Here is a 13,404-nt window from a genome sequence, read left to right as displayed (position 1 = left end):
CCCGAACAAATTCGTGTGTTGAAGCTCGGACCCCTCAATGTGATGGTGTCAGGAAGGGGGGGACCTTCAGGGAAGTGATTAGGTCATTAGGGCAGGGGTTCCATGAATGGGATCAGTGTTCCTAGAAAAGAGACCCCACAGGGCTACCTCACCTCTTCTCCAGGTGAGGGCACAGTGAGAGGACCCGTTCCATGAACCTGGAAGGGCCTCTCACCAGACCAGGAGTCTGCTGGCACCTTGACCTTGGACTTCTAGCATCCATAACTGGAATAACTATCCCCCTTCCCCGCCCCACCCCCTAGCCTGTGGCATCTGTTATAACAGTGTGGATGGACTAGAACTTGCGCCTCAACATTCAGAAGACAAAGATCATGGCATCTGGTCCCATCACTTCATGGGAAATAGATGGGGAAACAGTGTCAGACTTTATTTTTTGGGGCTCCAAAATCACTGCAGATGGTGACTGCAGCCATGAAATTAAAAGACGCTTCCTCCTTGGAAGGAAAGTTATGACCAACCTAGATAGCATATTGAAAAGCAGAGACATTACTTTGCCAACAAAGGTCCGTCTAGTCAAGGCTATGGTTTTTCCAGTGGTCATGTATGCATGTGAGAGTTGGACTGTGAAGAAAGCTGAGCGCCAAAGAATTGATGCTTCTGAACTGTGGTGTTGGAGAAGACTCTTGAGAGTCCCTTGGACTGCAAGAAGATCCAACCAGTCCATTCTGAACGAGATCAGCCCTGGGATTTCTTTGGAAGGAATGATGCTAAAGCTGAAACTCCAGTACTTTGGCCACCTCATGCGAAGAGTTGACTCATTGGAAAAGATTCTGATGCTGGGAGGGATTGGGGGCAGGAGGAGAAGGGGACGAGAGAGGATGAGATGGCTGGATGGCATCACTGACTCAATGGACGTGAGTCTGAGTGAACTCCGGGAGTTGGTGATGGACAGGGAGGCCTGGCGTGCTGCGATTCACGGGGTCGCAAAGAGTCGGACACAACTGAGCGACTGAACTGACTGACTGACTGACTGAGGATGTTAATCATTGATACTGTTGCATCCATCATTTGTGGGGTCAGGCACACTCCTCTCCTGTCCTTCCTTCCCGCCTCACATGCAGTTCTGCTGGTTTCTCCTTCAGCATCTTTCAGAGTCCAGCCACTTCCACCACCACCACTGCAACCACAGAGGAGGAGGGAGCCTGGTCCTAACCCCAATTACTAGAGTAGCCTCCTCCTGGCTTCCCTGCTTGCACACCCAACCCCCTCAGTCTGTTCCCAGCACAGCAACTGGAGTGGTCCAGTGACCACTTGAGTCAGATCCTAGCATCCTGGACTCTGGGTCTCCCACCAGACAGACAGGACCAATCATCCTCAGGAAGGTGAAGCTGGGGCAATAATGGGTGCATTTGCTCTACTGAGAGAAGATCTGAAGCATCGAGGGAGAGTTTGGGGGTAGAAGAAGGATAAATATGTAGAAAACTGGTCAAGAGGAAATAGGTGATAATTAAATACTGGGAAAACAGCAGTAAAGGCAAAGTATCCTGTGGCTCTAGGAGGCTTGGTTCAGACAGCATTTGCAGAACTGCAATAAAGGCTGAGCACCGAAAAATTGATGCTTTCAAACTGTGGTGCTGGAGAAGACTCTTGAGAGTCCCTTGGACAGCAAGGAGATCAAACCAGTCAACCCTAAAGGAAATCAATCCTGAATATTCACTGGAAGGACTGATGCTGAAGCTGAAGCTCCAACACTTTGGCCACCTGATGAGAAGTGCTGACTCATTGGAAAAGACGGTGATGCTGGGAAAGATTGAAGGCAGGAGGAGAAGGTGCGACAGAGGACAAGATGGTTGGATGGCATCATTAACTCAGTGGACAAGTTTGAGCAGTCTACAGAAAATGGTGAAGGACAGGGAAGCCTGGCATGCTGCAGTCCATGGGGTTGCAAAGAGTCAGACATGACTGAGCAACTGAATGACAACAAATAGTGCAAACATTGACACTGATCTATCTGAGTTTAGGCAGTTCCCCCCCCCCCCCCAGCCTGCCTTGGAGGGATGGGAACACAGGAAGGGTGTGGGATGGAGGGACAGAGTGAAGCCAGGTGTCCATCGCAGAAGCAAACTGTAACAGGGTGACCTTGGAGACTCTGGACACATGGTGGTAAATATCAAGGAATCAGCCAAAAGTCCTGCCTCTGGTGATTGGGAAGGGAAGGGTGGTTTCTTCAACTGTGTGGATGGATAGCTGCGTATGCCTGCGATAAAGACAAAAGTTCAACTAGGCTATAAAGTAACTTTTAAATGGGGAGGGGACAGGGAAACGCTTCAAGAATGCCCACAAGAACATGGCTCCTCTCTGTCTCCAGGCAGCCTCTGCCCATCATTGAGTCTTCATGGCTGCACTCTCACCTCCAGTCCTCAAAACACTTCTAGGATTCCCAGGGTTTTCCTTCCACCAGGCACACAATGGGGAAAGGAGCCTAATCAGCAGCCATCGCAAATTCTTATTATCACGCCACCACTTCAGCTAAGCAACACAGGACCCCTCGGCCTCCCACAGCTCACAACAGGCCAGTGGGTGGTTGTGCTGGTGCCGCTGTGTCCCCAGGTACGGTCTGGCTACTGAGGATGTAAACAGAGCCCTTGCCCTCCTGTCACTTAACATGATCACGGGGAGAAGAAAAGGGAATAGTTAGACAAACAAGTCATACGCCATTGATGATGTTATAGAGTGAATCTCCTCCACCCAATTCACATGTTGAAACCCCACGGCTCGTGTGACAGTGCTAAGAAGCAGGGTCTTTGGGAGATGGGGTTATTTGAGGTATGAGGGTGGAGCCCGCAGGATGGGATTAGTCACAAGAGAGCCTGCTTCCCTCTGCTGTCCAGCCGGTGAGGACACAGTGAGAAGATGCCATGAAATGAGTTCTCATCAGGCACAGGGTCTCACATGTCCAGCCTCCAGAAGTGTGAGAAACAGGCCGTCTGAGCCAAGACAGACAGTGACCTGGACCAAAATCAAGTCAGGCAAGGCCATGGGGGCTTGCAGACACGGAGGTCCCAGGGTCCTGGGAGGGGTACACTACCAGGCGGGGGGTCTGAGGGCATGTGACACCAGGACTGCTTCGTCCCTAGTTTACAAATGAGGAAACTGAGGCTCCCAGTGTCCACACTCCCTCTGACAAAGTGACAGAGCTCTGCTCCCTGTCTTGGGCTTCTAGTCTCTCTGTGGCTGTGAGATTCTTGAGTGTATGAGCAGGCGTGTGTTGCTGTGCTTAAAACCAAAGTCTTCCTCACACAGCGCAAGACAGCTCCTTCCATCAAGAATGAGTGGTCTCCACAGCTGTGTCCTCAAAAGGTGTTGCTTCCACAACCGGAAACAAGCTAAGTACTGCCTGGGGCATGCTGAGTCAGGAGAGAGGAAAACAGCAAGACGACAGGGCCACGCAAACTACAGTAGCGAAGCCACAGAGAAATGCTAGACTTGCTCACAGCCATTGCTGGCTGAATACCAATAGCATAAAATAACTCCTAGCTACTAACACTTAAAAACTGGAACACAAAACCATGTGCACTAGGTGTCTCGCTGAGCACGAGGACACGCCCTGAAGGATGGGGTGGCTGGAAAGAGGAAGAGACAGGCTGCTGGGATCTTGGCCACTATGATCTCCCCATGGCTACCTACATGGTCAGGAAGGGGCCCATCCCTGTGTGTACAGTGCTGGGGGCCACCTTGCATGGCAGCCCCTTGGAGCTGGGAGGCCACAGAAGATGAGCGCCTCCCTGCTCCTGGGGCATCTGGAGGAGTCCAGCTGTTCTGGACCTGAGCTGGTCTTGGATCTGACCCTGGGAGGAGAAGTGCCCCGGGGAAAGGACTGGTGGGGGGCAGCCTCGGCAGGGCTGTGGGGCACTGGCCACTCAGTCCGCACCTGCCTCCAGCTGAGAGCCCCAAGGACATGTGGCAGTCCTGCTGGCATGCACACTCTGGTCTATGAAAACAGATCATGGCAGCTCCCACCTCCGTTCCTGGTTCAATCCTGCTGGGAGGATCCAGGACCCAGGACACTTAAAGCTGTTCATCAGTGCTAACTGTGGACACTCTCTGCTACTGGCGTCACCAGCATCTTTATTGCCCACCCCTCAACAGAGACCCCAAGCAGGTCCTCAGTCAGTGGGAGTGGAATGAATGGGATGCTTCCACAGAGGGCAACTGAGACTGGAGCCTCCCCACTTGACAGCTTGCCCTAAGGCCCCCTCCATTCTTGACCTCCAGCTTTCCCCTGGGGAAACCCTTCCAGCTGGAGCACCTGGGGGCCCAGGAGACCAGGCAGGCAGCAGGCTTTTCCTCCACTGGTTCTGTTCACACCTCCAGCTTAATGAGCCCAAACTGCTGGGGGTGTCTGGGTCACACCTTTTCACTTGATTAAAGCAAAACACAGATGGGCTGGCAGCAGCGTTCTCGGGAGGGGAACATTTGCAGATTGTGAGCATGGAGCCTCCCTCTGAAGAGGGATGGCTGTCATGTGGGGAACAGGTTCGAGGGCGCCAAGTGGGCCCTGGACACACAGAGGACAGACCGGTCAGCAGCTGGGGTTAGAGTCAGGCAAGGCCTGGGTTTCCACCCTGTCTGTGGCCACCAGTCTCCAAGACGGGAAGTCCAGTCCCACTGGACTCACCTCCTGGTGTCCCCGCCATGTATGGTCTGTCCCAGCTGAAGACGGCTGACCTGGCCAGGAATGTGAGTGGCTCCGGGCACATCCATGACGCCCTGAACTTCCTCCTGACTCTCAGATTGCTTATCTGGGGGAGCCACGTAGTGAGGGTGCTCAGGCAGCCTGAGGGAGAATCCACATGGGAGGAACTGAGGCCCCACCCACAGCCAGGGGAAGAGCTTCCCAGGAATCAGGCCTCCAGCCCTGGTCGAGCCTCCAGGTGAGACACAGCCTCACTCAAGGCCAAGCCACTTCTGGGCTCTGGACCCACAGAAACAGTGAGATGATAAGTGTGTGCCATGGCGGCTGCTAAGTGTGGGGTGATTTGAACATAGTAACAGAAAGCCACTACCCTGCTTCCACTAGTTATAGTGATAGCACGTAAATTAATCTGAGTCTCAGCTTCTCACTCGAGAATAAGAAGGTGGAGTCTGGGCAGCTGCAGGGACGGAGGTGGCAGGTGTCAGCAAGCTGAGCGGTGCTAGGAGTCTGTGGAGGATGGAGCAGGAAGAGTGAGGCAGAGGGGCAGTAGTGAACCAGACAATGCACCTGGACTCCTCCATGGGTCTTTCTAGCTCAGAGTTACCCCCGAGGCCAGCAGCTGAGGGATTCGTCCACAGGGTCCCCAGGTCCAGCAAGATGTTGGGTTTCCCAGGGCAGAGCCATGGGGATGAGAGGCTGAGTGGTCACTTGGGCTCCAGGGTCACCCCAGATCCTCAGAGCAGTTTATTGTTGGGAAAACCATGTCCTGGCAAGGTTCCAGACCAGTCCAGGGCCCAGCTCTGCCGTAGTCTGGACCCAGCAGGTGGCTCTGGACCGGGGTCCTGCCCGGCTCACGTCCACATCATAAGACAGGACGAGCCTGGAGCAGGAGGTCCGCAGAGTGCAGATCACAGCCTTAGCCCAGTAGGCCCCACCCTCCCACGAGGTCCCTCCCCTCCGATGAGGACCCCCCCCCCCCCCCACGAGGCCCCTCCCCTCCCACCAGGCCTGGCCCCGCCCGACCCTTCAGCAAGCACAGGCTCTCAGCTGCTGCGGACATGACGCACCTGCTGGGGCCTGGCCTCAAGTTCCCCATCCTGGGGCCTGGACTCAGCCTCCGCTCCTGGTCTTCTCTGCTCTTCTCTGTCGGAATGATATTTGAATTCAGGTCACTTTGGGCTCAACGCCCCATTTCCAGACCCAGGGCAGAGTCTTCAGAACACGTGGGCCATGCTCCACCCAGGCATCGCCCTGGGCGGCCTTAGGGAGGCAGGTGGCCCCGGGCCCATGCTCAACACTTGCCCAGCTCCTGCCAAGCAGGTCTGGGTTGTTCTAGTGGCTGGAAGCAGTGGGCAGAGGTGGGAGGACCTCCCTGCCCAGGACCACTGGCCAGGGGTGAGCATTGGAGACCCCACAGCCTGCTTGCCCCTGCCCCAGCCCCACGCGGTTCCTAGAAACACTTCTCCATCCTTGTGCTTTTCATTTAAATGTTCCCAGGACACGTGTGTACCGGTGGGAGGGGAGTCTGATGACAGCTGAGTGCCCTGGGCCCCTCGCCCCAGGCCGTCCCAGAGTGGGCTCCAGGTGAGCCAGCCTGCAGCACAGCCGCCCTGTCCTCACTCCCCTGCCTGCCGTGCCACCGCCCCTTGGTGCCTCTGTCCCCCGCCCGGAGGGCCAGATGCTGGACCAGACGGTTCCTGTGCAGGACCCCGTCCTGTCTCAGACGGGAGCTGCTCCCTGGGTACCTGGGCTCGGGAGAGGCCACGGGTCAGACTGACTCTTGGCATAGGAGGCCATCATCTGACGGTCCAGAGCACTATGGACTGGGCCCTTAGGGCCCTGCAGAAACAAGGCAGGGTGATACCGATGGTGAGGGTGGCAGTGGTGACACGAGTAACTCACCAAGCTCAGCACAGGCCACAAAACTGCCCAGTGCAGATCAGCCCAGGAAGCAGAGCAGGGGTTGGGGGGCCACACATGGTGAGTGACAGGCCGCGGAGACTGTCCTCCTTATGGAGGTATGGATAGATACACCACTGCATTAGACCACAGACAGGCCCCATGGGGTGAGGGAAGGGGTTGCTGAACAGAAATAGCTGCAGCTGGGGCCCCAACAGAAGGGAAAGCAGCCTCAGGAACTGTAAGGGGCAGCAGAGGAGAGACACAGGCATGGGGGTCCGGGTTCCATCACTTACCACCGAGCCTCCCTGAGCCTCAATGTGTTCATCTGTAAAATGGGTTGAGCAGAGGCACTGACCTCCAGAGGGGTGGGGGATTGAATGAGAACATCGAGGAGGCATGCTTGGTCGACAGACGCCGCTTCTGTCTTTCCTTCTGTCTCTCGAGTAGAGTCCCAGTGGAAAAGAGGAACTCAGGAAGGAGCCCGAGGGCCCGGCCTCCCAGCCAACACAGGTGTCCCACCCCTGTCCCACTGATCTTTGGGACAAGAAGGTGATGGGGTGGCCATGGGTGCAAGCAGCCAAAAGTCTGACTAACCGGCCTAAGAACTAAGAGTTGGGAACCTGTTCTGCCCCTCACCCAGAGCAGCTGACCTCCCCAGAGTGCTCCCTGGCAGAAGTAGAGATGGAAACCCCCAATGGACACCCCAGGCCTTGCTGCGAAACAGTCCTACCAACAGCCAGTTAGGCCAGCAGCCACACTGCCACCTGAGCCAGGGTGGTCACTCCAGGGGGCAGATCTGGGCCGGGTTGCTGAGGGAGAACGAGACAGCCAGTGGTGTTTGCTGAATGCGGGTGTATATCCAGGAAAAGGAACTGAGGTAGGGGGCAAGGAGTCCAGGTTTCTTTCCAAGTCTGGAGTTTTCTGGCTGTGTCCTGCTGTGTGGCCGAGGGAACAGTGAGACGCAGGGAGGAGGTGGGTAGCGAGGGCTCTGGAGGCAGGGGCTCCGAGGCCCGCGCCTGCTGGTGGTACCCGCTCAGAGGCCCACTGTCCCTGCCTGAGTCCAGTAACTTCCAGCACATCTGGCACCAGGTGTGGCCCAGATCAGGTCTGAAGGCAAGACTCCAGGTAGGTGGGAGAGTGGAGGCGGAGAGGCCCTAAGTCCCAAGCCCAGGAGGGAACCTCCTGGTCAGTGGGATGAGTGACTTGGGGGGCTGCAGCTCCCTGGAGCGGGACTCCCTCTGTGAGGGTCCATTAGAGAGCCCCGCCCATACCGGGCAGACCCTCCCACCTAGCCCCTATATGCATCCTTCAAAACACAGCTCAAACCTTATCTCCTGCACAACCCTGGCCCCTCCACGGGGTTCTCACTCTCAACTCCAGGCTCAGCCCTATGCTGTTCTCACTGGGTACCTTTGTGGGAGGCAGGATAGCTTCACCGGGGAGCTCCTGACACAGACTACAAATTCTGTTGCTCTGAATCCCTGCTCTGTCACTTCCTGGCTGTGTAGCTTTAAGCAGGTGATTTACTCCCCCTCTTTATGCCTCCCTGTCCTCACCTGTAAACTGGAGATGATCATTGGTTAGTTGTGAGAATTAAAGGCGTTAACATGTATAAATTGCTAAGAACAGTGACAGGTGTGGAGTAAATGCTATGGAAGCGTTACATGGGCTTCCCAGGTGGCACTAATGGTAAAGAACCCGCTTGCCAATGTAGGAGACATAAGAGATGCAGGTTTCATCCCTGGGTCGGGAAGATCCCCTGCAGGAGGGCATGGCAACCACTCCAGTATTCTTGCCTGGAGAATCCCATGGACAGAGGAGCCTGGCGGGCTATAGTGCATAGGGTTACAAAGAGTCAGACATGACTTAAGGACTTAGCACACACGCACGTGTTACATATCACGACCACGACCATCATCATCCTGGTTGAAGCTCGAGCTCTCTTCTCTGTTGGCTGCATGGCTTCATGAACTGTGAACTGCTGAGCCTCTGCGCTGTCCCCTTTCCTGTAAGTGGCAGTAACAGTGCCTCTGTTCTTAGGTAGCTGTGAGGATCAAAGCCTCTGGCCTCTGTGGATGACACCACAGTACATATCAGGTGGCTGACTTCTTGTCTGATCTTCCCAAGAACCCAGAAGGGTGAAAGTACTCCCGTCTGTTTTACCGATGGGGAAACTGAGGACTAGGGAAGGCAGGGATCTGCTAAAGCCTTGGAGCTGGTGGGTGGTGGACCTGGAAAACCACCCTGGGACTGGCCAGGACTGGACTCTGTTCATATCCCTTCCTAACCGTCTTTTCATCACTCTGTCTCAGTTCTGAGTGCATGTCAGTGATGCCAGGCACTGGCTGATAAGGGTTCTGATGGGTTGGTCTGGCTGAGCCTGGGCATTGGGACTTAAGTGTTCCAGCTGAGAGCCCTGCACAACCTCAGTGTTGGGACTGGGCCAACCCCCTGCCCCCGAGTCTCCCATGGTACCTGGGACTCGGTGATCACCCCTCATTGGTCAGCACATTGAGCTGCGTAAGTGGCAGGCAGTTCCTGCATGGGAGGGGACCTGGCAGCCCCAGTAGAGGACAGAACAGGTAAGGGCTGCAGCTGCCCACTAAAGCTTGGCCTGCAGCCCTGGGCATCACAATCGGGGCAGGGCTGCCACAGGGAGGCCCGGCCACTCTGAGCAACACACTCTTCAGACAAGAGCCACAGTGATGGGGCAGGGCTGGGTGGCAGCCTGCCACACATCTGCCTGGGCACACAGGGCCCCTGCCACAGCAGCAAGACCAGGCTCCGGCACTGGAGGTACACACCAGATGACAGCCTCCACGGCAGCTAGAGTCCAGAGCCTGGGCACTGCTTTGGCACCATTCACATGACCTGGTCAGCACCCCCAGTTCCCCCAGAGGCCATCCCCTGCCCACCCCTCATCTTGCTTTAGCTGCAAGGCTCACAGGAGACACTCCTAAAAAAAACCCAAGCAAAAGGCCTCTTGAATGAGCCTCCCCTGGGCCAGCCTTTCACATGTGTGATCCACTCATTTGCTCTGAGCATACTGCCCATTTTACAGGTGGGGACACTGAAGCTCAGAGAGGCCCAGCAGCTTGCCAGGGCCACACAGCAGGCCCCCTGCAGAGTGGGATCCAAGCTCTGACCCCCAGAGCAGGGGCCCACAGCTGCACAGCTGGTACTTGCTGCTGGCAGCGATGAGGCGGGTGGGGTGTGCCCACATCCCCACGCAGTGGAAGGAGGGCCTGCAAGGCACGGGGCGGGGGCCTGAACCGCAGACCTGGCCACACTCGCTGCCTGGCCAGCACACAGTGACGTCTGAGAAGTTTGGTCTCTTTGGTAGTGTGTGCCCTCCTGTTCCCCCTGCCCCCACTCATCGTCTGGCCTGCACCTGCTGGGCTTCCCTTTACTGTCACTGCTCCTGGTCCTTGGCTGGTGGGGATGGGGACAGCAGCCAGCTGTGAGAATGGGCTGGTCTCCTGTTACCTGCCTCTCCTCAACTGAGGCAATTCCACACATGGGTCCTGCTCCCCGACAGGGGACAGGCATCTCAAGATAGAGTGACACAGTCCCACAAGAAGGGACCTTGATCGACAGTCATGTGTGTGGATGTAGACGTGCTGCAAATGCTGTCGGGAGTCCTGAAGCACCTCTGGCCAGCAAGTAAAAGTGAAAGTCGCACAGTTGTGTCTGACTCTTTGTGAATGGGCTATACAGTCCATGGAATTCTCCAGGGCAGAATACTGGAGTGGGTGACCTTTCCCTGCTCCAGGGGACCTTCCCAACCCAGGGATCAAACCTAGGTCTCCTGTATTGCAGGTGGATTCTTTACCAGCTGAGCCACAAGAGAAGCCCTCCAGCCAGCAAGGAGACCCCCAGACCCAACTCAGGGGACTGGTTCCCAGCCTGTCCAAGCAGCTCTGAGTGAACATGCAGGTGACCTGGACCCTGGGTCAGCCCTGCAGGAGCTCCCACTAACTCTTGGGGCCTCAGTTTCCTTCACGTTGAAATCATGGCTTGGATGAAATCCATGTTTTACATTTTTAACACATATAACTCTTTGAACCATCTTTCCTCCAAAAAAACAATACTGACCACAAATACCTAAGCTAGAATTGGAGTTCCTAGGGGTCCAGTGGTGGACGCTAGAGGTTTTGCTTGGCCACCCCCCAGGGCAACCTCTGGGAGGCCCATGGGAACTGATTCTCTAGGGAACCCAGTTTGAGAGTGCCTGGACTAGGCTGCTTCAGACCCCTAGCTTGGCCTGGGAGTGCCTAGAGGTGGCACTGGCCTGCTGGGGGCTGTGCAGGAGCAAGCCTGTGGCCCTCTGCAAGGGTCAGGAGCGCCTACACTTGGTTAAGGTTCAGCTGTTAATGTCTTGAAATGCTTCATACTTTTTAGACAAGGGCCTGAATTTTCATTTTCCATGGGCTGCACGGAGGAGGCAGCCGGCCCTGGGTCTGGTCCTGATTACTCATCTACACAAGGGGAGGGCATGGATAACTAAGCCACTTCCGGGCTGTGATGAGTGATGAGGCTAAGTGGACCCTCTCCCCCAGACCAGCCACGTGGGACGCCGGACCCACAGGCCACCCATGTGCACGGGCATTGTGGATCTGGCTGCATAATCACCTCTTCTCCCTGTGGTTGGGCTGGTCAGTGGTCAGAGGCATGTCGGCAGGGCGGGGGTCTCTTTCCCACTCTACCAGCGGTCCATCGCCTGCAGATCCTGTGCAGAGGACACTGGAGTCCACCCTTGTGCCTGGGCAGAAGACCAGCCTCCCATGACGCCTTGCCAGCCTCGCCTGTGGACCCTCCCGCCCCTAGCCGGCCCCTCGCCCGCCCACCCAGCAATTTCACTTCCCAGTGCCGGTGGGCAGGGCGCAGCGGGCGGAACATCCCCGCGCCCACGCAGCGCCCGCATCCGCGCAGGTGCAGCTGGGGCGCGGGCCTCGGAGCCCAAGGCACCTGATGGAACGGCTGCCAGCACGTGGGCTGGCCGGATTGCCCCTCCACTGTCACAGGTCTGTGCGGCCGCAGCCGCATAGATGGTCACTCCCCAGGGCCAGGACCAGCTGTAGAAGGGCTGTGCTGGGGGAGGGGCGGCTGGGGCCTCCAAACTAGGCCCTAGGCCTGGGACACCCTCCTTGCAGCAGGTTCAGTATGTGATCAGACAGGAAAATGGTTCATTTTAACATGCCTCAGTTCATGGAAACTTCCAGAAGCAGTAGCCAAGCAATGTGGCCAGAGCTGAGCCCTTCCATAGGACTTTGCTATCTTGGGCTCTTCAGGGTAATTCCTGCAGCTTGTGTGTCCTCTTGGCCGCTGGAAGGGCCTCCTGGGACAGATGGAAGGAAACCCTTACGTGACAGGCAAGCCTGGTCCCAGTCAGATGTGGCTGCACACCTGCTGGGACAAGGACAAGCACTCAGCTCTCTGGGTCGCCAGGACGATGGCAGAAGGCAGCAGGGGCCTGACTCCCGATGGGATGGCTGCCTCGATCAGTCCTGGAGGCCCAGGGGGCAGCAGTTGACCCCCTGGGGCCAGTCTTTGCTTCTGCTGTTTCCACAGGATCAAGGATCCTCAGAACTGAGTGTCCACCCAGCGGTCAACTCACCCAGGCTTTGGGACTCTGATTCTACAGAGGCCAGAGGGGTCTTGGCAAAGGGGAGGCCACTAAAAGGGCTCTGCGTGGGTGTCTTAGGAATAACACCCATGACACTGCACAGCCCTGACACTCAAATGCTTGTAAAGCTCTGAGGGTCACGGGTAGCAGGCCTAGGAGACACTTCCTCAATAAATGTCTTCTAGAATCACCACGTGGCCCCCCAAGAGGGAGTTCTCTCTTGGGTGAGAAAGGACAGCTTCTCATGCCCTGAAATGAAGGCTGTGCGGGTCAGGGAAGGAATAGGAACTAGGACGGGGGTCCTCTCAGACGGACCAGCTGTGTTAGGGACCCCCACTCCCAGCCAGCAGAAGAGACTGAAGTTCAGAGAGGAACACATACAGCCAGCGGGTTGCAGGTCTTGGACTCCAACTATCACCTGTCCAGTTGAGCCCTGCCCTGCTCAGGGCCCACTTTGGGGCCTGATGTTAACAACTGGACTCCGAGTCTCAGGGGAGCCCCCAGGTCCCTTCCTTTCCCAGGCCCCTTGGTGAGCAGACTGTGGCATCCCGGGTCCACATGAGGGCTTTGGGGTGGCCTCCCTTCCCTAGGTGACATGTGGCCCCAGCCTGTCCTGCCATCGCATGGTCTAGGGCCGGTCGGCAGGGATGGGTCACGAGCCCGGCTCGACTGAAGGCCAGCTTGTGTTTCCGGGTCCCCGGAAGCGTCTAAGGGGTTGGCTGTGTGGCTGGGAAACTCCCCGCGCCCGCCTGCCTTCCTCTTTCCTCCGGCCTGGCCTGGTCGGACACCTGGGCTCCGGCCCTGCCCACTATGCCTCCTCCTGTGGACGCCCCCGCACCCCAGGGCCCAAGAGCCAGCAGCCTCCTGCCATAAGGAGGGGGTGTGAGGTGAGGCTCCCTCGGAGACCCCCGTGCTCCTCATTGGCCCAGAGCTGGCCTCCAGCCACACGGCCAGTGAGCGGCCCAACAGTGACCCAGCTCAGACAGTGTGGGGCCTGGGGCGGCCTTATTGCTGGCACCGGCGACCCACAGAGGAAGTACCACCAGGCCCAAGGGCCAGGCCAGGGGCTGGGCCTCCGGGTTCCGCGTTGTGCTCCCTGGCAGGCTGGGCTTTACTCCTGCATCCCGAGAGCCTCCAGCATCTCCAGCCCTCAGTCCGGTGGTCTCCCTCCACCCAGGGG

At 57.0% G+C, this 13,404-nt stretch overlaps 1 long non-coding RNA gene across 1 annotated transcript; it reads right to left on the bottom strand.

The window, feature by feature from the left end:
* Positions 1-2,122: 2,122 nt before the first annotated feature.
* LOC129631535 (uncharacterized) lies at positions 2,123-6,992 on the bottom strand. Its single transcript, XR_008704075.1, has 3 exons — positions 6,892-6,992; positions 5,764-5,839; positions 2,123-2,257 (listed from the first exon to the last, which is right to left on the bottom strand). It is a non-coding gene; the product is annotated as an uncharacterized LOC129631535 (long non-coding RNA).
* Positions 6,993-13,404: the final 6,412 nt, after the last annotated feature.

This window comes from Bubalus kerabau, chromosome 17, assembly GCF_029407905.1.
Source record: "Bubalus kerabau isolate K-KA32 ecotype Philippines breed swamp buffalo chromosome 17, PCC_UOA_SB_1v2, whole genome shotgun sequence".
Taxonomy (NCBI): domain Eukaryota; kingdom Metazoa; phylum Chordata; class Mammalia; order Artiodactyla; family Bovidae; genus Bubalus; species Bubalus kerabau.
The sequence above is the reverse complement of the archived record's forward strand: the minus strand, read 5'-3'. Positions and strand labels throughout refer to the sequence as shown.